Below are 24,607 nucleotides of genomic sequence, written 5' to 3'. Positions count from 1 at the left end.
CCAATATTTTTCCTTTATCTTTTTTCTTTCTTCTATTTGACAGGACAAAGAGAAATTGAGAGGGAGGAGTGGGGAGATAGTGAGGAAGAAAGACAGACACCGTCAGTACTGCTTCACCATTTGTGAAGCTTTTCCCCTTGTAGGTGGGGACTGGGGTCTTGAACCCAAGTCCTTGTGCATGGTGACAAGTGTGCTCAACTGGCTGTGCCACCATCAGCTCCCAGTGTAGGGCTCTGACTTTCAAGTTTGAACAAATCTCCAGGAAACAGATCACATATAAAAATCCACCTGGGTGGGTCAAGCGGTAGAGCAGCGGGTTAGTGCACATGGCACAAAGTGCATGGACCAGCATAAGGATCCTGGTTCAAGCCCCCTAGCTCCCCACCTGCAGGGGGGTCGCTTCACAAATGGTGAAGCAGGTCTGCATGTATCTATCTTTCTCTCCCTCTCTGTCTTCCCCTCCTTTCGATTTCTCTGTGTCCAGTCCAACAACAATGGCAGAAAAGGCAATAATAACAATAACAATGACAAGGGCAACAAAAGGGAAAAAATGGCTTCCAGGAGCAGTAGTTTCACAGTGCAGGTCTCAAGCCCCAGTGATAACCCCGGAGGCAAAAAGAAGAAAAAAAAAAGGAAAAAAAAAATCCACCTATTTTGCAGTAGCCAAGTACCTAGCCATCCAGGTCCCATCCTTTCTGCAATGACAGCCCAAGCCCAGTCCCACTGTCCCCTCCCAAAAGGGCCAAGTGCCTCTGGTGTCCCAGGCAGGGCTACTTTCTTGCCAGCAAACCCAGTCACAGTGGGTGGTGAATTTCTGCACCCTGGACTACCCCAGCTTTCAGGACTGCCTCAAGTTCTTTCTTTTGTTTTAACAGTCCCCTCCTCTCTCTCAGCATCACTTGTGACATCCAATATTTACACCCCAGGGTTGGGAGGACAACATAATGGTTCTGCAAAAGGCAGTCATGACTGAGGCTCTGAGGTCCCAGGCTCAACCCACAGCACCACCATAAGCCAGAGCTGAGCAATGCTCTGGTCTCCCTATCCATTCTATCTCTTTCTCTCTCATTAAAATAATAATAAAAAATACCTGCCAACACCGATGTCCAGCAGAGAAGCAATTACAGAAGCCAGACCTTCCACCTTCTGCACCCCATAATGATCCCGGGTCCATACTCCCAGAGCAATGAAGAATAGGAAAGCTTCCAAAGGAAGGGATAGGATATGGAACTCTGGTGGTGGGAATTGTGTGGATGTACCCTTCTTATCCTATGGTATTGTTGATCATTATTACATCAATAAAAATAAATAAAATATTCTAAAAATATACTTATACTTCATCTTCCACACCCTGATTTACTTTTCCTCATTGGGACATTGGGTTTTCTTCCCAGAAAATACCCCTCCAGATCTGTCCCTTCACACAGAACCAAAGCCTGTCCCACCACAGGGGTGTGTGTCCATGGGGGTTTCACAGACCCCAGTGTTATCCAGGGGACCAGGGTTTGAGGCCAAGCCCAAGTCCACTTCAGCCCTAGTCCCGGGTTCAAGAAGGATCACAGCCCAGAACAACAATTCTGGCCTGAGCAGAAAAGACTCACTGGACAGACAGTTGTTTTAAGAAAAAAAAAAAAAAAACCCTGAGAGTTGATGTTGGGGTTAAGACCTTTAGAAGCTGTGCCCATGGCAAGGGAGTGAGGAGGGTGTGAAGAGTCTCATAGGTTAGACCTCCACTGGTCTCAAGGGGGTGCTCTAGGGCTCAGTGGGACCCATGGTCAGTCACTGTATGGGGGTGCACCCTTGGCAAATTCCATTTGAGTAGGGAGCCTCCCAGAGCCAAAGCTACACATTTCATCAGAGAGTGAATCCAGCACCCTGATCTACAGGGACCATCCTGGCTTGGCAGCATCAGGCCTGAGCACCAGAGGGCTGCCTCACCATGAGGGACAGGGAGGTCTCTGAGAGAGACCCCTCACAGGAAAGGCTGGAGACACGAGGATGAAGAGAGTGTGCTACAAATCCAGTCCAGTCCCCAGCATTTATTTTAAACAGAACATTAATTCCGACTGTCATTAGAGTCCATTTCAATTCTGTTATAACATAAAAAGTTAAGAGTCTAATTTATTCATACAAATCTTGTTAGCATCCAATTTCCACACAATGTAACATATTCCCGAAAAAAAAAAAAAAAAAAGCTGACAAAGCAGGAGAATTGAAGAATGTGGAAGGGAAGAAGGCATCCTTGCTATAGTTCCCATAGCCACAGAGCCCAAGGTGAGGAGGGGGAGGCAGGGTGGTGGGTTCCAGAAAGGGCTGGAAATTTGGAACAAAAAATGGCAGGTGCTAGAAAGGTGACCAGAGTCTCCTGAAAGAGCTGGCCCCCAGATGCTATGGCCTGCCCCCCTCATCACCCCCAAGTCTCCATGCCGCAGTCCTTGCATGTGTCCCTGCCCTCAAGTTTGCAGACAGCTCCCAGCACTTTCCTCAGCAAATCCACCCTGGAGAGCCTGTAACTCCTCTTAATTACACGTCTGCGGTGTTTGCATTAGATAGCTGTCACCCTGTAATTTACCCGTACACGGGTTTTAATTGTACATTAATCTCTCCTACATGCCACTCCTCTGCTAGAATCTGTAACAGCAGCAGTTTGGGCCATTTTGTTTATTCCTCCACCAAAAATAGCTTCGAGGAGGAGACACACACAGACTATCCCCTCCCTTTCTCTTCTAGTATTACCTGCTGCACACTGGGGCTGGACCTGACGCTGTTGACTGGCTACGGAAGAAGGGCAAACGCTAGAAGAAGAAGAACTGGGGCTGGAGAGGCGCCTGTCACCTGCAGGCCACCTTCAAACACCAGACTCCACTGTTCCCTGGCTGACACAAGTCTCAGAGGACAGATCTGCCATGTCACCCCCCACTTACTTCTTCGCCCTCCAGCTCTGGCTCAAAGCATACAAGGGGATGTTTCCTCGGGGCACCTGTCCCCTCAAAGAGGACTGGTGGACAGCATGGGAACCTCAGGAAATTATTCCACATGGGGGCTCCAAGGTCACTGGGAGAACCTCAAAGGAGAACTATAAATTACAAAGCCCTGGAAGGCTGCCAGGGCCCCAGGAAGCCACATTTAGCATATCATTCTCCCAGCAGCCGAAGGACGCCTTTACTCCCTTCCCTAGGAATTTGAATGGAATTTACCAGAACACTGTGATTGAAATATCAACCATTGGCTCTCCCCGTGACAACCTGCCCCCCACCACACACACACAAGAGACTGCAAAGGCAGGTGTGTGTGTGTGTGTGTGTGTGTGTGTGTGTATGTGTGTTGGAGGAGTGGGTGGTAGCTGTTGTGTTCCCCCAGCTAGTCCCACACACTATTTACAAAATCCAGATGAAGCCCTATGCTGGCAATGAACTGATATCATAGCAGAGATTTAAAAAAAAAAAAGAAAGAAAGAAAAAGAATAACCTGACATTTGCCCAAGATCAAATTTCCCCTTCACAAAAGCCCAGGAGGCTCCGTGCTGACAGCAGGCTGTGCACTCTGCCCCCCTGCAGCAGCCCACCTCCTCCTTAAGGCCCCTGGGAATTAACTCAGGGCTGGGGGTTGGGGGATGACAGCAGCGACTAGGGCAGCTGCAGAGGAGACTGTGATCGCAGAAGCCCACTTCTCAGTGGGAAACATGAGCGGTGGTTCTCAGAGGTGAGAGATGGGAGACGTGAGAGACAGGAAACGTGATCGCTTTCATTACTAAACACATGCAAAATAAAGCCCCGCCATCTCCTCACTGACTGACGGGGCTCTGACAGTGTATTTGGATGAAGTGAGACAAGCAGTGGTCCAGCACACATCAACCCCGAAACAAGATGAAAGCAGGAACTGTACTTCTGCTGGGGCCACAGATCCAACATAAATGTGTCCCTCTATACACCTGAGGACACCCTTGGAGAAGGATACCCCATTTGGAAAAGTGTCACCAGCCTGAGTTACAGGCTATTATTATTATTATTATTATTATTTATTGAAGAGACAAAAATTGAGAGGGATGGAGGAGATAGAGAGGGAGAAAGAAAGATACATGCAGCACTGGTTCAAGGCTCATAAAGCTTTCTCCCCCGCAGGTGCAGACTGGGGGTTTGAACCTGGGTCCTTGCACATTATAACAAGTGTGCTCTACCAGGTATGCTATCAAACTGACAGGCCCCTCCAAAGTGGCCCTTAATGGCATTCTCCACCCCCAAAGGGCTCTTTGCCCATTCAACTCATGGCTTTGGGGAGGACAGAGGTTCCCCCACGTAGCAGGGCCCAGGATGTTGACATGAAATATTACACCAGATCTAGGCCCCAAGTTCCCATAGATTGTTTATGAGTCTCAGGCGAGGGCGATTTAGGTGGTTTTTGATCAACACTTCATATTGCACACCCTAAGAGGAGCAGAATCCTTGTCAACGGTGCATCTTTATGAGCCGTCTGCCTATAAACCCCACACAAGAGGTCCAAGCTTAATGTTGGTTTGGCAGTAAATTGGCGCGAAGCGCAAGTCTGCTGCATCAAATTAGCATCGACCCATAAAATGTTACTGAATGATTCCTCAAATCTGCCAAGTCTTCAAATCAATTGTGGAGAAAGTGTCAAGGTTTTTTTTTTTTTTTTTTTTTAAAAAAACTTTGATAAACCTTTCATATTTGTTATCACAGAAGAGCATAAACCTTTCTAATCTGTCTTTCTGCAGAAATGGGGGTAAAAAAACCTGTTGTTTTTCCCAAACTGCTTTTAGCTCTTCCATCTTTGCATGCCCGCCTCCACACTGCATAAACAATGTGTGTGTCATGGAGTCTCTGTTGGCCTATTTTCAAGGGATTGATATCTGGGTTCATGCTGGACAGGTGTCATGGTTCTCAAGGAGAAGTTCTCACCTCTGGCCTTTGACAAGCAATCCCAAGCTTGCTTCCTCCAGGAAGCCTTCCTTAAGTCACCCAAGAACTGAGATCAGTGCTCCACATTCTCATGCACTGGATCAGCTAGACTAAGGTTTCCTGAGGCCTCAGAGGGCATTCTTGCCTGAAGATTTCATGAGATGATTTGGGGGCGAGGCTTACATGAGGCACCCATGAGGTGAGATGCCACCATTCCTTATCTCTGAGCACCAGTCCTGGCCTCCCTCCTCAGTGGAACCCTAACTGATGCCCTAGTCAGAAGCCCTGACCCTCACTTCCCAACTTCAAAGGTCTCAGAGGGCACCAGTCACTGCCCTCCTCCCCCCTGTGGCTGCATCTGACATGATTGGATGGGTATCTGCTTCTCTCTCTCCTCTGATGGGGGGTGGGTTAGTTACTGGGTCTCAGAACCAACCAAGAACAGAAGGAACCTCAATCTGAACCCCACTGGTTTGGTCCAGAGCTCTAATTAACCCCTACTCTGTCCCCATGCCCAATAACTAAGCCCAGACTTGAGGAGGAAGGAGGCTTTGTCATGGTCCCCATCAAAATGGGGGGGCACATGTTAGCATGCTCACACACCGAGGTTTAAGCTCCTGCTCCCCACCTACAGGGGAAAATTTCAGGAGGAGCTAAGCAGGTCTACAGGTATCTCTTGTTCTCTGACACTCTCTACCTTTCCCTTTGCCTCTTGGTTTTTATTTCTCTACCCAACAAATAATGTTTTTAAATTTTTATTTATAAAAATGAAACACTGACAAAAACCCTAAGAGAGGTACAACTCCATACAATTCCCACCACCAGAAAATAAATATTTTTTAAATTGGGGAGGGCAGGAGCGGAGGAGGGGCTAGTTGCCACGGTCTATCTGCCTTAACTTGACCAGAAGGTGCGACAGCTATGACAAAATGCAAAAATGAGGCTACTGCAGGGAACAACGGGGTAGGGAGGGCCTCCCTTCAATTTCTCTAGAGGAACCTAATGACATACAGGCCTGTTCAGGATGGTGTTACCCAATGGGTACTCCTAAATGGCCTGTGCCTGGAGCCCTGAGGGTGAGAACAGTTTCTGGGGGCACCAGCTCAGAGCCTAGGGTCTGGGAACTGCTGGGAAATGGTCATTTAAAGGAACAGAACACCAGAATGGGTCACTCCCCGCACTTCCCCATCCCAGGAATAAGCAGCCTGAAGTCCAAATCGCTCCCCATAGCTACCACCCAGGTCACGCACAAATCCTCATCAGTTGGAGTTGGAGAGGGTAGAGGCCAGTAGGCAGCACCCTACCCTCTCGTCCTTCATTTACTGGGTACTTATATGACTCAACTCTGTGCCCTGACTGTTCTAGGCACTGGAGGACAATGGGGGGTGGAGGGCTGTTCTTGAGCAGGAGAGATAGCTCAGTGTGTTAGAGCTCAGTATTTACATGCCTGAATCCCTGGAGAACCCAGGTTCAATAGCCAGCACCACCGTAAGCCAAAACAAAGTGATGCTCTGATCTCTTGTTCTCTCTCATAAATAATGGGGGACCAGGTGATTACGCATTTGGTTAAGTGAATATGTTACCATGAACAAAGACTTAGGTTCAAGCCCCCGCTCCCCACTTGCAGGAGGAAGCTTCACCAGCAGTGAAGCAAGTATTGTAGGTGTCTCTCTCCTTATCTCTGTCTCCCCTCTCAATTTCTCTCTGTCCTATTAAATAAAGGGAGGAGGAGGTTAAAAAAATAAGAAAAAAGGCCACCTGGAGCCACCTGGAGTGGTGGTGGATTCATCATGGAGGCACTGAGCCCCAGCAATACCTTGGCTTTAAAAAACTTTTTAAAAATATTTTTTAATATTTATTTCCTATTGTTACCCTTGTTGTTTTTTATTGTTGTGGCTATTATTGTTGTTATTAATGTCGTTGTTGTTAGATAGGACAGAGAGAAATGGAGAGAGGAGGGGAAGACAGAGAGGAGGAGAGAAAGATAGACACCAGCAGACCTGCTTCACCGCCTGTGAAGTGACTCCCCTGCAGGTGAGCAGCCGGGGATTCCAACAGGGATCCTAACGCCGGGTCCTTGCGCTTTGCGCAAAGTGCACTTAACCCGCTGCACTACCGCCCGACTCCCTAATTTTTTTTTTTTTTTGCCTCCAGGGTTATAGCTGGGGCTCAGTGTCTGCACTACGAATCCACTGCTCCTGGAGGCCATTTTCCCCCATTTTGTTGCCCTTGTTGTTGTATTTATTGTTATTGTCGTCACTGCTGTTGTTGTTGGATAGGATAGAGAGAAATCGAGAGAAGAGGGGAAGACAGAAATGGGGTGAGAAAGATAGACACCTGCAGACCTGCTTCACCGCTTGTGAAGCAACCCTCCTGCAGGTGGGGAGCAGAGGCTTCAACCGGGATCTTTACACCGGTCCTTGCACTTTGTGCCAAGTGCGCTTAACCCGCTGTGCTACTGCCCAGCTCCCTATATACTTTTTTCTTCAAATCACTCTATTGGGGAAATAATGATTTATAGTACAGCTGTTGACACTGGGAACAAATTCTCATCTCCCTGTGATAGTTATCTGCAAAATACTCCCACTCCCCACCAACTTTCACCATCATATACAAGGACCCCAATGCCGCCATCTCCATCTCCTCCTCCCCCCCAGAGTCCTTTGCTGCAGTAAAATAAGTTGTTTTTGATAGAATGATCTTATGTTCTTGGCGGGGGTGGGGGGTTGTGAAGGAAAGCAAAGATATGCCCAAAGACATGCCTCAAAGAAGCTGGTGGATCAGGGAGATTTCAGGGAGCATCTCCTCTGATCCCCGAGGGGCTTCTGGGGAAAGTGCCCAGGTGTCCAGGTGTCCAGACTCATCAGAGAAACACCTGTTTACTCCTCCCATTTTCTCTTCACACGGCAGGTCCAAACCCACCCAACAGCTGGGATCACACGCACCCCACCCTACTGCAGTATTTAAGATATCTATAGTATGTAGAGGGACGTGAATTTTCAAAATTGTTGAAGAAGCGGAGCTGGGCGTGGGCGGGGGCGCAGCAGGTTAAATGCACATGCGCAAAGCGCAAGGACAGGCGTAAAGATCCGGGTTCCAGCTCCCCCCCCCATTCCCGGCTCCCCACCTGCAGCGAGGTCGTTTCACAAGCAGTGAAGCATGTCTGCAGGTGTCTGTCTTTCTCTCCCCCTTCTCTGTTTTCCCCATCTCTCTCGGTCCTATCAACAACAACGACAGCAGTAACAACAACAATAAAAAACAAAGGCAACAAAAGGGAAAAAATAGCTTCCAGGAGCAGTGGATTCGCAGCGTAAGCACCGAGTTCCAGCGATAACCCTGGAGGCAAAAAAAAAAAAAAAAAAGAAAAGAAAATGTTGAAGAAGGTTTTGAAGTGCAAAATACCTCTTGCCAACACATGTGCATTAGTCATCTAGGAAATACAACTAAGACCAGTGTGCTAGCTCTTTATATTGGTATCAATGACTGAAATGAAAAAGGTCAACAACATAAAGTATTAGAGAGGATGTGGAGCAACTGGAACTCTCATTCATAAGTGGTGGAGAGGGGATAAATTTGTGCAACCACTTTAGAAAACTAGTGATGGGGGGGGGTCAGGGAGTGGCGCATGGGGTTAAGTACATAGTACGAAACACTAGGACCCATGCAAGGATCCCAGTTTGAGCCCCTGGCTGCCCACCTGCAAGGGGTTCGATTCATAGGTTAGTGAATTAGGTCTGCAGGTGTCTATCTTTCTCTCCCCCTCTCTGTCTTCCCCTTTTCTCTCCATTTCTCTCTGTCCTATCCAAAAAAAAAGAAAGAAAAACTGGCCTCCAGGAGCAGTGGATTCGTAGTGTAGGCACTGAGCCCCAGCGATAACCCTGGAGGCAAAATGAAAAAAGAAAAAGAAAAAAGAAAATAAAATTCGTGATAGGAGACAGAAAAGATGAACACTATCCTGTGAATTCGAGGCAAATAGCTACTGAAATGTACATGCAAAGGATACATGCAAGAATGTCTCTAGCTGTACTGCTGATAACAGCCTTACACTCTAAACAATTCACTGTCAATCAACATAACAGTGAAGACAACTGCTCACAGCAACATGGGTGAATCTTGCAAATATGCTGGTAAACTAGGCACAAAAATGTATTAAAGATTTATGGGATGGGGGAGATAACATAATGATCATGCAAACAGACCCTCATAGCTTAGGCTCCAAGGTCCCAGGTTCAATCCCCCACACTCCCATAAGCCAGAGTTGAGCTGTGCTCTGGCAGAAAAAAAAAAAAATTAAAAGATTTATGAATGTACTTACACCCAGCTTAAAAAAACAAGAAAAATCAGCCTATGCATAACAAATAAGGAAAGCAGTTACAATGGAGGGGAAGTGCTTGCAGGGGTCCCAGGAGCCTCGGGATGGTTATGTTCTCATTCTTGCTCTGTTGCTGGCACGCAGAGCTGGCTTGCTTGTGGATCTTATATACACAGTTGACATGCTTTGTGGTATGCACACTCTACTGAATATTAAAAAATACACTTCCAGGAATGCAGGACATGGAAAGGGCATTAGTGAGTAACTACTTATAAAAAGCAGAATATGAGGGGAGGAGATACCAGTCAGTGGGGCCACAAGTCTCTTCAGTCTGCGTCACATTGTTGTTAAGGTTCGGGGGCGCCAGCAGGCCGGGCTAGCATCGTGGCGGTAGACAGAGACAACCAGAGACAGAGACTCGAGGACACACAGCTGGGCTGAGAAGCTGCAGTTTAATCTCTATTCACGAACGGGCAAATCACACCATGTGCTTCCCCCATCATTCTTCCTCGGCTGCTGCTGCTGGGACTCTGGACGTCCTTAGCATGAGGGGGGGGTGTCGAAACTAGCAAGGGCCAAACCATTTCTCTCAGAGGTAGGGGGAAGGGGACCAAACCAACACGAAGAATACCAACATCACATCATCAAGCAAAAAGCCTTTTATCAACATGAGTTCTTATGCTTGGGGTGGAGAGGGACTGAAAGGCCCAACACAAAAGATGATGCCGACGCCGATGAGGACAATGACAACTATGATGATGATGACGATGATGACAGCCACCATTTACTACAGGATGGCTCTCTGTTAGGTACAATGGGATGGACCTTGTCATTGCCCCCACTTTATAGAGCCTTTAGCCCACAAAGTGACCAATGGGAACCCAGGCAGTCTGACACCAAGTACCAGCTTCAGTCACAAGCATAGGATGGAGCTGGTTGCCATGGTTTTCCAAGGACACATAAATCCCCAGCAGGTGGGGGTGAGAAGGGTTTGATAAGAGTCATAGTGTGCCTTCCCATGAACGAACGGTCATGAAATTAATTTTGCAGATGAGGCCCACTCTTGGGAGGTGAAATAACATCAGTGGAGCAGACCCACAATTGGAGCTAGGGACAGCAAGATGGGGACAGCAATCTGGACAAATGCCATGTACCATGCACACCCAGGCAGTAAGCCACATCTGAATGGCTTCAGTGAGGAAGAGTGTAAGCAGCAGGCAGCTTCTGGACCTGGGGGCAGCATGCTCATTCCCCCAGCACAGTGACAGGGGAGGGCATCCAGCAGAGATCACCATGTGTCACCAGGTCCTGGCACCACCATGTCCACATCACCCTCCAGCTCCAAGCCAGCCTCTGCCAGAGATTCAAATAAGACCTGGGAAAACTGAGGGAATGAACCATCATGGCCAGTGCCTTGAAAATGGGAATCGAGCTGAGTCCAGATGTATGGAAGGGAATGGACAGACTAGAAGATTCCTGCCGAGAATGTCAGAGGTGCCAGAGCAATGGCTCAGCCAGTGCAGACCAATGACATGCATAAGGTGTTAACCTGACCAGTGTAGACAGACTCCTTAAATCATGTGCTGAGCCCCACCAGTGTAAACAGACGGTCCGAAGCATGACCTGTACCCCATCAAGGCTAGAGTTCCCATTAAGTGCCCTAGTTCAACCAGTGTAGAGATGCTAGGAGCCCAAAGGACTGCTAGGAGCCCAAAGGACTGGGTCAGGCCAGAAAGACTGACAGGAAGCTCAGTCATGATGAATGTCACTGTGTCCAGAGCTCTGGATCTTGTGCAAAGACCCCACACAGAGCAGGGCAGGTGAAAACTACATAGAAGTGCTGGGGGGGGGGGGGGGGAGTTGGGCGGTAGCACAGCGGGTTAAGCGCATGTGGCACAAAGCGCAAGGACCAGAGTAAAGATACCGGTTCGAGTCCCCGGCTCCCCACCTGTAGGGGGTCACTTCACAGGCGGTGAAGCTGGTCTACAGGTGTCTCTCTTTCTCTCCCCCTTTCTTTCTTCCTCTCCTCTCTCCATTTCTCTCTGTCCTATCCAACAACAGCGACCTCAACAACAACAACAATAATAACTACAGCAACAATACAGAACAACAAGGGCAACAAAAGGGTAAATAAATAAATAAATATTTTTTTAAAAAGTGGTTGGGGCAGGTTAGGGGCAAATAGACACTCTGGGGGAAGGATTTCCTGAACAGGATGTCCATAGCTGTTCAAGATAAAACCACCAATTATGGAATAGACTACAATATGCTCCCATATGCAAATGGAGCATTATGGAAGGTCCAATCACTGCTTGCCAACCACAGGGACCAGTACCAGAAGGGGCCAATCTGCTCCCATTTAGGTCCACCAAGAGCTTATAAAAAGTACTTGGCTCTGCGAAGTTAGGGTCACTGTCTGGGGATGCCCTTCATGGCTGTATATCTCTCCTGCTTTGAAGTTTGTTTTGTCTGACTTATGGAGTTCCACTGAATGATAATAATAATACTTAGGAAGAACCAAATGTATTTATTTTCTTATTATGTTATTTTTTTAATTTTTATTTTAAAAATAAAAGAAGAATAAAAAATAAAATAAAGGAAACACTGATAAAACCTCTTAAGGGGTACAACTCCACACAATTCCCACCACCAGAACTCCGTATCCCATCCCCTCCCCTGATAGCTTTCCTATTCTCTATCCCTCTGGGAGTATGTACCCAAGGTCATTGTGGGGTGCAGAAGGTGGAAGGTCTGGCTTTTGTAATTGCTTCCCCACTGAACATACGCCCAGCCTCTCTCTTTTCCTAGTGGGGCAGGGATCTGGGGAAGCGGGGCTCCAGGATATTATTATTATTATCGGACAGATACAGAAAGAAACTGGCAGGGAAAGAGGAGAGGGAGAGAGAGAGAGAGAGAACTGTAATACAACTTGTGAAGCTTCCACCCTACAAGTGGGAACTGGGATTTGAACCTAGGTCTTTATGCATTGTTGCATATGCACTCAACCAGGTGTGCCACCACCCAGCCCCATTCCACTGATTCCTCATGTCACAACTACTGTGGTAGACTGGATGCTGGGAGGCCCACTGGAGATTCCCTGAGAGTTGTCACTGGACCTGGGAACCCGCCTTCCTTCACTGTCTTGGCACCCAGAGAGCTTCTCTGAGAGCAGGAACCTGCTTCCCCTGCAACAGAAGGATCCAGCGCTCACACTCTAGATTCAACCTGTGTGGCCACACCGTCTGCATGGCGCTGGCTCAGGCAGACCTCATGTCTAGCTCCCACTGCCAACCAGCTGCAGTTACGGAGTCCTTCTCCATTCCCAGCTCCTCATGGCCAAGACGGCCAAGGAAAAGTTGTGTGCACCACACTGTGACATGCTGTGCCTGCTTGGTCTCCTCTAGGCCTGGCAGCCAGTATTTAAGGGTACTTGGGTGTGCAGGAAGCAGAGCCCCCACATGCCAGGGGAGAGGGAGGGTCCCAGTCTTAGACAGATGGGTCTTGTCCAGGGAGATGAGTCAGTTCCCAAGAAGAGGCAGCCTCTAAAGTGGTGATAGTGAGTCTGCCAAGTATGAGTCAACCCAAGCCAGAGTGAGGGGAGGCCGGCAGGGGGGCGGGAAGGGGAGGGGTCTTCTGTGTCACCTCCTCACTGATGAGTACCTGGCCCATTCATGGTCCATGGTGATGAGGGCAGCAACCAGGAGAAAACAGAGCTAGTCAGGCAACGAGCCCAAGTGTCTGAAGAATCAGCTCAAGAGAGGCCCCTGGGAGTACATCTGTAAGCCCAGCATCCTCTCCTTGGCTCACATTCCTCTTGTCCCTGAGTTTGGCCCTGGCCACAGAAGAGCTGGCTCCGGCCCAGCCAGAGTGAGGACAAGGTGACAGAGACCTGGGTTGTTGCCTGCAGCTCAGCGACCGCTCGGCTCAGGGCCTGCAGCCAGCAGCATGGGCACAACATGGAAGTGGGGTGATTCATAGATATGCTCCCCCTACCTCAGCTCTGGAAGAAAGACAAAGCCAGGTGTACATGGCTGCTGGGGGGATATGAGGGGAGATAGGCCTGAGCTGAGCTGCAGACAGAGACAGGGAAGTCACTGGCATTTGGGATCTCTGAATCTTGGGCAGTCACTCCCATTGGGCACAGTTGGGCACAGACTGGCTCCCCCAGTCACTGGGGAGCTCAGGAGTAAGGTCTGGAATAAGAGAAGGGGACAAGAAGAGTTCTTGCTGGAGCAAACACTAGCCAGATCAAATGCAAGTGGGTGGCAGGTAACAGACTTCTCAGGGACCAGGAAATAAAATGGCTGAAACTACAGGCAAAGGCCACCTCCAGCCAGCAGTAGGGTGGGTAACTGACCCCAGAGGAAGGTGGGCTCCTGTGCATTGAGGCTAAATTGGGGGGAAGGGAGAGGAATATCCAAGGGCTTTGAGGAAAGGTGGAAGATGAGCCAGGTAGGCAGAACCACACACACACACACACACACACAAACACACACACTTGGCCAGACCCCCAATCCTAGAGGGCATAAGTCAACCAGAGTGGGCAGCGCTGGGACTTCTAGGTCTGAGGGGCCTGTCTCAGAGGGCTAACAGTTCTTGGTATTGATGCAGAAGTCAAGGGCCTACCCATCCTTCCCATTTTGCTTCCCCACCTAATCTAGCAGATTCAGGTTCATGCAATCCTCTTGAGAAAGGGCACCTTGCTCCAAGGAGCCGAGACTCCACCTTACTCAGCCCCTTACTCTGCAGCAGTTTGTATGATCAAGTCCAAACACACCTCCCCACCCCCTCAGCCTTCAAAGCCTTACATGGTGGAGACCTCACCTGCATCCTCAGCTGAATCTCTCCCCCTCCTCCATCCTCCTGGCTACACGGACTTTCTCATAGGTCCTTCTCACTGGCGGACATGCCAGCAGGCACTCTCCTATCTGTCTCCAAGCAAGCCCTCTCCTTTCTCCTCCTACCCTCCCAAGTGTGGTTCCAGCTCTTCCTTCAGATCTTAGCTCCAGGGTGTACTCCCCCACCCACCCACATAGTCTAGTCAGATCACTCTCTTGTAGGCCTCATAACCATACAGACATTTCTTTTGTTTCTTGCCAACTAGACTCTTCATGGGTGTTGTTTCTGTGTTTGGCGATGGCCATGGGCCCTCAGAGTGAATCCTTGAGTGATGATGGATGAGGAGACTTCTGTCCCACCAGACTACAGACATCACAAAGACAGGGATCCATCTTGGTCTGGCTCACCTGGTGTCTTCAGCACAGTAACTGACACCCAGTGCGTGCTTTTTAAATGTTGGCTGATGGCAGAATGAAAGAGAGGGACAGTGAATTTGACGCAGGGGGTATGGAAGGAAGAGTCTTCAGGTTTCAATGTTGATGACTTTAATGTAGTTCAAATAAAAGTCACTGGCCAGGGTCAGCTCTGACCAAGGCCTGGCAGGAACGTACCACTTGTTTCTTGTCTTTAGTTATCAGCGACAAGCAGCACTGACTTTCCAGAAATGCACAGTTGTTGAGGTAGAGGAGGAGGGAATACTGAGACCCATGTCACCAGCCCAGGAGGGTGGCTATGTCTGCCACCCCAGCACCTTGCCTGCTCAAAGACCATCTCTTGCTCCCTGAAAGGTGGCTTTCAGGATGGAATTAGGATTGCTTTTTGGTATCAACCCACCTGGACACCCGCTGAGGCAGCATTTAGGGCCAGCAGGTGCAGGCTAGCACCACAGATCACAAATGACAGGCAGTTTCAGAAAGGGTAAAAGTCACAACTTGTTTCCAACACCAATTTGTATGCCTCATCCTCTGCCATGGTGATTTAGCAACTGCTGGATCAAGCAAGCATCCTTCCGGTCTGGGAGAAATGAGACAGTGTCTCCAGTATCCTCTGCCAACTGGACTAGGGCTGCTCTGTCCCCTGGCTGTCTAAACCCAAGGGGCTTCCTCTGCTTTGGGGCAGTGTCTCCCCAGGAGGGAGAGAACACAGCTGCTCTGGAATCAGACACATCATATGACTCCAAAGACAGTGCTGGGGATCTGACTGTCTGAGTCACCAGGCTGTCAACACCCAGGTCAGCTCGCCAAGGCTCCAGACACTCGTCACTACTACACATCCAGACAACAAACCATGGTGTTCCTTTATCCCCCGCTGCGCCACTCCAGGGCAAATCGATCTCCCCGGGTCAGCACTACATAAATCTCCTTTATAATTCATTACCTTCTGATTAGCTGAAAAGCTGGGTGCTGGCTTCACAGTGTTTGCCGATGCTAATTGCCACAGTTGTTCATTAAAGAGCTGCCCCAGTACTTGGTCTACTGGCCTGGCCACAGCTTTTCCCTCCCTGCTCCACATCCCAGATAAATCAGGGAGGTGAATGGGTACAGCTCAAACAAGCATCCCAGAGTCCAAAGCAGACAGCAGATAAGGAGTGGAGTGTCGTGCCCTCCCCCACAAGGCTCCAGCACCCACCGCAGGTGCCTCCAACCAGATGCATCCGCAAAGATAAAAGCTCTAAGCGCCCATCTCTTCCATCAGCAAAACCACAAAAAGCCCAGATCAGGCTGCTACTGGCACAGAGTTGTGGAGAGCAGAGAGGCAACCTGGATGACATTGCCTATTAGAAGAATCTGACTTTGCTGCTTTCAATAAACTCAAAGGCAAATGCTGAGATGAGTCCACCAGGCACACTTTCCACTAAGATCATCCAGGAAGGAAAAAAAAAAAAGAAAGAAAGAAAGAAAAAGAAAGAAAGAAAAAGAAAGGGAGAAAGAAAAAGAAGTTACCAAACTTTGTCCAACTTACTAGCTTACACAAATACAGATTTGAATAAATGTTTTAAAAATCAAAATCCCTTGATACGCTGTAATCAGTAAATGTTCATTACAGAGACATGGCAAATGTGCATGAAATTTCCCAAGTGGTATTCTGGCTTCGAGATGAAGAAGGCTTCTCAAGCAGCAGGCTGAGTTACAAAGCATCCTTTTTCCCTCACAGTCCAAGAAAGCTCTTGCCAAGCCCAAGAGGTCAGACAAGCCTGTTCCTCTCCCAGCTGAAGCTGGGTCGAATCAGAAAATGCCTTTTTGTTGTTGTTGTTCACTAAAGCAATTTCTAAATGAGCCCCCAAGCTGGCTGATTGATGTCTCTCTATAAATAATTAACCTCTGATCTTGCTTGAAGAAAGCCTTGACCTTTTAATTTGGGGTCTTTTTAAAAAAATCAGTATCTGGGAAACGTCATTCACTTTGACAAGAGTCTGATGGCCGTTAAATAAACAAATAAACAAATAAGTAGTGTCTGTTCACGTGTTTCAGGGTGAGCAGGCCAGGGGATGGAGTTGCAGTCAGACTCTGAGATTTTTCTGTGTCCATATGCTACTGGATCCTCAGTCATTCTGTGAGGTCGCATGTCTTCAGGTTCCAGAGCTTTATTCCTTCTGGGGTCACTTTGAGAGACAATTCTGGTGAAGGTTTCTGAACGTGTTTCCATTCCCCTTCATACCCTATCCTCATATACAGACAGGAATGTCTGGATTAAATGACAGTATCCAGCAGGGAGCAGAATATTACCCCTCCCTTTGTCTTTGAGAAAGAGAGAAAGAGGGAGAGGGAGGGGTCCGAGGAAATTACACACAGAGAGAGTTAGGCAATTTTAAAGAGAGCCTACTGTTACAGTGAAGGACTTAGGAAACATTCTCCTCTGCCCCACGGAAAAAGGTCAGGGTGAACTTGGATGGAAGAGGCTATCAAATAGAGTGAGTGTGGTACAGCTTGCTAGCACAGAAGGATAGGGTGGGGGCTTGTTTGTCTGCCAGGGCCCGGATGGTCCTGACAATCAGCCACCTCTACTACAGAAGGGCCTGTAAGTCCGGTCCCCTTAATATAGCCAACCAGGGTTCAGGGTGGGAGAGGGCTGCAGCCCAGCGAGTCCCAGGATAGGTCCCAGTTCTAGGTGGAGACACTCAGTCCAGGGCGCTAGGAAGCAGTCATGCGGGCTTCGGATGGGGGGGGGGGGATGCAGGGCCCAGAAGGGCGGCGCGAAAGTTGGGGCGTCTGGAGTCCCGCGCCCAGGAGTCCTCCCGACCTGAACGGCGGCCAGAAAACAGCCGGGAGCCGCGGGGCGCGCCTTCACCTGTTCCCGCCGGCCTGGGCTAGGGCAGAGCCGGGGTGCGGGAGGAGGAGCCCGCGCTGGGGTTGCAGCCGCAGCCGCCCGCTGCCTCCGGAGCGCCGCCGAGTCCCACCGCAGAGCGGATCCCCTCCCAGTCCGCACTCCGGCTCCCGCACCCGCGGACACACGCACGCACACACCTTCACTCGCTCGCTGACGCACACGCTCGCCTCGAGGACTGAGCAGGCCCGCACCCAGGAAAGTCTCGGGGTGGGGAAGCGCGCGGTGCAGCGCGAGGGGCACCCGCCTCGGCCCAGGCAGCCCCCAGACTCCTTCTCGATCCTGCCAGCTGCCCCGCGCCCCCGAGTCCCCGCCCGAGCGCGGGAAAACCCCCGCGCGCCCGGGGCACACCGGTCCGGTCCTATGGGCGCCAGACGCAGCCACCCTGCGCGATCCACCCAGGGATGTGGAAGAGCTGCCGGGGAGTCGCGGGAAGTCGCGGGGACCCGGGGTTCCCAGGGGGCGGCGGTCCACAGACGCGCGCCGGCGAGTCCCACCCGAGGAGCGAAAGTCTAATTAAAGTTCCCGCTGCTGGAGCGGGTTCCCAAAGTGCGACCGGAGCGGAACCCCGCGCGCCCCATCTCCGCCCGCGGCTTCGGACTCCCGGGCCCCTCCACTCGCCGCTCCCGGGCGCAGTGCAGTCCCCGCCCTCCCGGGACCCCGCCGCCGGCTCCTCCCCTCCGCTCCCCGCCCGCCGGGCGGCCGCACTGGGCGGGGCGGGGCGGGGGCGCAGCGCACGTACCTGGCGCTGTCTGTCTGCCGGGTGGTAGGCACCTCCAGCCCGGGCGCGGTGCTCCACGCCAAGCACCCAGCTTCGCGGCGCCCGGCCGGCAGGGGCAGCCTCCGCCCCAGCTCGGGCTCGGCTCCGGCTCCTGCTCGGAGGGGAAGCCCGTGAGGCGTCTGAGGGAGCGGCGCGGGGCTGGTGGCCGGAGCGCGCGGGCGAGGGCGCGGCGGCGTGTCCCCCCCTCGGCCCCGGACCCCCTGCCCCGGCCGACCCCCGCAGCCCGCCGCCTCCCTTGTAGGCGCCAGCTATGGCTCGCGCGCCAGGAAGGCTCCCGGCGAAGTGCGAGCGAAGCCTCAGGCGAATCTGGAAATAGCGCCGCGCCCGCCCGGAGCCCCGCCCCCGGCCTGGGCCCCGCCCCGCGGTGCTGATTGCGGGCGGGGGCCTGCTCCTCCGGTCCCAGTGCACCTCCCGGGAGCCGGAGGCGCCCTTCCAGCCCGCGCGCCTCCCGCCTCCAGCTTCTCCCTGGTGCCGGGCGCTCCAAAGTAGCCGCTGCTGGGGCGCGGTCCGCCGGCAGCGGGGAGAAGCTGGGGGCGGCCGCGCCCCTCGCCCGGCTTCTCCGAGAGCTGGAGTCGCGGCTGCCCCTACGCTCCAGACCCAGACCAGAGCGCTGCCGCTGCCTCACTGAGCGGCACGCCGGCTTCGGCCCGGGCAGAGGACAAGGCGACATCCGAGCGTGCTGGGGGCGCGCCCAAGACTGGAAGCCGCGCGGGGTGCGGGGCGCGGGGTGCGGGGCTGCTGGTGCGTAGAGCGCGGATCCGGAGAAAGAGTCGGAGCGCTGCCTGGGATCCCACCTCAGAAGAATTCGGACTAAGTCTCCAGTTCCCCCAGCCTTTTGTCTGCTGCACTGGTCCCCGGGTTCCTGGGAGCTCTGGATGTTGTCCAAAGTGCCCTATGACTCTTCCTTGAAGCCCGCCTCCTTGAAGTCCCTGATCAGAGAGCTGGGAGCAGATGGGAACAAAGTCTTGCCCCTCCTCATTCACGCCTCGAGGGACAGAATGGGCATGTGACACATCCACGGCCACACAAGGCCAGGACAGAGCAGGGAGGGCGACCTGGAATGTGATCCGGTTGCTTGTTCTTCCTGACTAGACGCAGCCCCGCCTGCAGAGGGCAGGCAGGTGCCAGAAAGGTGGGATAGGCCAGCTTCTCAAGGAACTCTAGAAAATGGGTCAATCTGTCTGTCATCTGTAGTCTTGAAGGGACGCCAAGTATTTAACAACAACAACAAAAATAAAAAAGCAGAGAAACGTTTCACTAAAGATAATGAAGAATACTTACTTTCGTCTTTTTACCTACCAATCAGTTGGCCTGAGTGGGTTGAACTCAAGGCCCTTGAAGCTCAAAAAGAGGGCTGTCCTGGCAGAGAAAAAGCTCTGACAGATCTCAGTCGCTCCTCTACTTCACCCAGGAAACCACATATCTTGCTAGGGTTCCCTCTCCAAGACTGGGTTCAGAGGTTGGTCCAGTCCCAGACTGCTGGATCCAGCCTTGCTGCACTAGCCATGTAAGTGAGTGGGTGAGGGAGTGAGTTGTGTGTATACATATGTAGCAGAAATCCTCCAAGTCTCCCAAGTCAGGTGCAGATCAGACATGTATAAAGTCAAGAATAAAGGATCAGTTGTCAGGAAAAGCACAAGGCAGTAGAATATTTACCTAACACATGTCCAGGAGTTGTCATAGCGGTGTAAAGAAAGAAGATGCCCTTTCATGGCTGCATGTTCCTGGAGGTGCTAGGACGTCTGGCCATGCTGCGCCAGGAGCCTCTCCACCTCAGTCCCTCAATAAAGTGCTTTTCCTGAAAAGGAGAGAAAGAAAGAAAGAAAGAAAGAAAGAAAGGAGGAAAGAAAGAAAGAGAGAAAGAGGAGGTAGAGGAGGAGAAGGAGTCAAGTGAGCAGAGAGTGTGTTGCCCAACGAACCCTAGTGTTCTAACTTGGGTCCCCTGACTCCCACACCTCCAGTCTCCTCTCACCACCTAGGGGTTCTGACATAGATTGGCTGGTTGGCTAGGTAGCTGCTGGAGAGTTCTGGTCATCAAGGGAATTTCTGCATACTCCCATGGACAAACTAACACTGGCTCTCAGTCTCTCAGTCTCTCTCTCTCTCTTTCTCTCTCTCTCTCTCCACTGTCTGTCTCCCTGGGGCTAAAGAAAGAGCATGATAAGTGTTTCCATTCCCTACAACCAGGAAGGGACTCTTGACCACAAGTGCTTCCACAGGACAAGTCTACACAAGCTCTACTTCCAAAAGGGTGACTCTGCACAGATTTTCCCACAACCAGGCCGCAGGGAGTGGAGCTCCCAGACCCTCTCAGCTGCCTCATGCATCTCCTGGGATGGGTGGTTTTTCCATTAGCTTTTCCAACCATACTTATTAGCAGTTATTTGCATCTAATATGCAGACAGACTCCACTAGGAATCAACAATGCTGCATCCCTTCCCCCACACAGCACATTTCTCCATTTTTCATTCAGATTCCCTTTTGGTTTACAGAGGCCCTATGAGGGTACCCCTCAAGAGAGCTCCAAGGTCCCTGGCACTGACAGGCACCGAGTTCTCCTCCCTGGGCTTTGCCAAGGGCTGCTTGCCCTTTTGTGAAAGTCAGACTCGGCCTCTGCAGCAAGGGAGGCGGAGAGACTGCAAATCCCCGGCATGAAGTCCTGTGTTCTCGCTGGCGGGTTTTGATATGTGTGTCTCTACTGCAAGATTAGTGGCAAACTTGTCCTTTTGCATCCCAACTAAGGTAAAAAAATTTTTTTTTTTTTAAAAAAGCCTTTGTATTAGATGGCCCCCTAAGGCCACAACTCATACCCTAAGGAAGACAATGTTAAAAGGAGCTTAAAGGGTAGAGGACAAGAGGCAAACCACACCCTTCCCTCACTCTACCTCCAGATCATTCCCTGGAGCAGAGATTCCCCATACCTTTTGGCAGGGACTGAAGACAGTGCAGTGGTAAATACATTGTTTTGGTAGAGAGCAAGCAAGACTGTGTCCTGGGGCTAGGCAGAAACACACCTGGTAGAGTGCATATATAACAATGTGCAAAGACTGGGGGTTCAAAGCCCTGGTCCCCACCTGTGTGTGTGTGTGGGGGGTAAGGCATGAGCAGTAAAGCAGCGCTACATGCCTCCCTTTCTCTCTCCTCTATCTCCCTCTTCCCCCCAGTTTCTTCCTTTCTATATAAATAATTTTAAAAAAAAAGTGATTCAACTTTGTGCTCCAGAGGGGTTTGGAACACGAATGGCAAGTTTGGGAGTCCAAGTCTCCCATATCCCACAGAAGAAAGAAGAACATCATAGAGTGGAGCAAGTGGTCTGTTTCAGCTCGTTCTGGTGCCAGCAAGGGGTGTCCTGAGCCAGTCTCCGGGCCCCTCTTCTCCCCAGCCTGCTTCCTAATTTGCAGAATTAGAACAGTAGGCTCTGCCCAGATCACAGTGGCTGGGGGTCTCAGATAAGGTAGAGGGTGTGGAAGCATCTGGAAAGTACAGCCCCTGCCTGCTCTGAGTGACACCCAGATCGGCCACCTCTGGGCCTTGATGTCCTGTTCTGGCCTCTGAATGTTTTGGCACCAAAGTTACAGAAGATTGTTGAGATGGGAGGCCCTGGCCTGGGAGCTGTCTTCCCCCCTATTGTGGTTCTGATGTAGGTTGAAGGCCTCCCTCTCCATCTGAGCAGTATGGGGAGTGCACCCTAGACTCTTGTGTGTCCCTTCTGTGTCTTAGTTACAATCCCAGGGTGCCTGACAATTCCTCAACTGGAAAGGAGATGCAGAGCAATTTCAGGTTGAGGTTTTCTTGCTCACCCAGGACCTTGGTGATGAATATTTTTCTCTCCCCTTCTCCTCCACTCCCCAAGACTCTTCTTTGCTGACACCCTTTGGGCTAAGGTGCTGAAGGGACTGGGTGGCCTGGCTTCTTCTGGGTTGAGTCACCTGAGGTTTCCTGATGTCAGCATGCCTGTGCGAGAGTCCTCTCCATTGGCAAAGCCCTTATCCCCCCAATAATCCTTATACCTGTTAGAATTTCTGAAAGTCTGCCATTATCCCCTCAAGTATAAACATGTCTGTCTCTCTCTTTTAAATTTATTTATTTATTTATTCCCTTTTGTTGCCCTTGTTGTTTTATTGTTGTAGTCATTATTGTTGTTATTGATGTCATTGTTGTTGGATAGGACAGAGAGAAATGGAGAGAGAAGGGGAAGACAGAGAGGGGGAATGGAAGATAGACACCTACAGACCTGTTTCACCACCTGTGAAGCGACTCCCCTGCAGGTGGGGAGCCGGGGACTCAATCAGGGATCCTTACACCAGTCCCTGCGTTGCCACGTGTGCTTAACCCGCTGCGCTACCGCCCGACTCCCCTCTCTCTTTTCCTCTTCCCAACCAGACTGCTCTGAGAGAATATTGACTTACCGGACCATTGTTGTCTCAGGAGTACAGCTTCATATCTCCCCTGGATAGGTGTCAACACACCTCATCCTCCGCCACATGATGCTGGGTCCCCAACCTCCTTTCATCACCCCCCCCCCCCACCACACTACTCTCACACACTAACACACACACTCACACACTCTAACACACACACTCACACTCAGTCACACACACACACACACACTCTCACACACTCTAACACACACACTCACACACTCTAACACACACACCCTATCTTCTCCCTTTTTGAATCCTTAGGTTTGCTGAGATAGACTGCAAATTATTAACATTTTTATCCTGTGTTTGCCCTTGGTTTTGTTTTACCAGAGCACTGCTTAGCTCTGGCTTGTAGTGTTGCTGGGGGATTGAACCTGAGACTTCAGAGCTTCAAGCATTAAAGTCTTTTGCAGCACAATTATACTGTCTCCCTCTTCCCTTGTTTCTTAAGTTCCACCTATATGAGTGAGGCCATCCAGTACTCACCCTTCTCCTTCTGGTTTATTTTGTTTAACATGAGTTCCTCCAGTTCCATCCATATTGTAGACAAATAGTTCCTCTTTAAAGAGAGCTGGCTAAGGCGACACCAAAATCCATTATTAAATGAAACATGAGTTGGTGAAAAGATATAGTTTTCTGAGTAACACATAATTTGAGAGAGAGAGAGAAATTGACTAGTTAACCTGAGCAAAGAGGGAAGAACTTCTTTCATGAAGATTCATGCAGAATCTCATGAGCCGAGCTGGGGGCTGAGCACCCCAGAGGGCCAAGGGGAGTACGCAGGGCTTAGGGCTAGAAGACCCTGGTGAGCTTCAGGGAGGAGGTATCTTTTTCACATTTCAGATACCAGGGCTCTAACACAAGCCTTTGCTGACCTCAGTGTCCAAGCAGGAAGCAGGCCTAAGTCCAAGTTCATGCAAACTGGGCTCAGGGCCAGCCTGCTTTCCCTGATGAAGTCTTGCCAAGCTTAAGTTTATTCGGTGCTTCTTAATTAAAAAAAAAAAAAAAAGCCACCAATTAGACTTGTTTCCTGCTGCTCACTCCTTCAGTCCCCAGGAATCCTAGAAACCAACCATTCTCTGCCCATGATGGGGAGAGAAGACACTGTTTAAGATGGGAGATTTGGTGGTGGGAGAAGGGGTACCCAGTTGAGCGCATATGTTACAGTGTGCAAAGGATTCAAGTTCAGTTCCCCCCCACACACACACACACACTGTCCTCACCTTCAAGGGGTAAATTTCACAAGTGATGAAGCAGTACTGCAAGTGTCTTCTCTCTTCCTTTATATTTTTTAATATTTATTAATATTTATTCCCTTTTTGGCCCTTGTTGTTATTTATTGTTTTATTGTTGTTGTTATTGATGTCATCGTTGTTGGATAGGACAGAGAGAAATGGAGAGAGGAGGGGAAGACAGAGGGGGGGGGAGAAAGTTAGACACCTGCAGACTTGCTTCACTGCCTGTGAAGCGACTCTCCTGCAGGTGGGGAGCCGGGGCTCCAACAGGGATCCTTAACACCGGTCCTTGCATGTTGTGCCACCTGTGCTTAACCCACGGCACTACTGCCCGACTCCTTCTCTCTTCCTTTCTATCCTCCCTCCCCTCTTGATTTCTCTGTGTCTCTATCTAATCAATAAATAAGACAATTAAAAAACTGTTAAAAAATTAAAAAATGGGATCAACTGCAGGAAGGAGTCCAATCAACCCTGAGTATGAACAGTTGAGCTTTCTTTCTTTTTTCTTTCTTTTTTTACTTTGGGGACCGTATTTAAAATGTAATACTACTTATTCATCACATTGTTTAGGAAATACTACTTAATTTGGACCCAACTAATTCAACATTCACATCAGGTAAGCCCAGGTTGAAGTTTATTGTTTAACTGTCAAAGAAAGTAGAAACAGACTTGCAGGGGAAAAGTATCTCCCCTACTTTGTGTAATACATGATTTTTGACTTATCTTGCCACCGTAGCATCTCCGTACATCTATCTGCATCCAGATACAAACGAGCT

The 24,607-nt window shown here is 50.3% G+C and overlaps 1 protein-coding gene across 1 annotated transcript in view; it reads right to left on the bottom strand.

Annotated features, from left to right (window-relative positions):
- The window catches only part of CHST8 (carbohydrate sulfotransferase 8), a 152,302-nt gene extending 133,808 nt beyond the window's left edge, over nucleotides 1-18,494 (bottom strand). Inside the window, exon 1 of the mRNA XM_007539475.3 lies at nucleotides 18,134-18,494. The gene's annotated coding sequence lies outside the window, so the exon portion shown is untranslated. The remainder of the gene's footprint in view (nucleotides 1-18,133) is intronic.
- Nucleotides 18,495-24,607: the final 6,113 nt, after the last annotated feature.

This window comes from Erinaceus europaeus, chromosome 2 (assembly GCF_950295315.1).
Source record: "Erinaceus europaeus chromosome 2, mEriEur2.1, whole genome shotgun sequence".
Taxonomy (NCBI): Eukaryota; Metazoa; Chordata; class Mammalia; order Eulipotyphla; family Erinaceidae; genus Erinaceus; species Erinaceus europaeus.
This window is presented reverse-complemented; position numbering and strand designations above follow the sequence as displayed.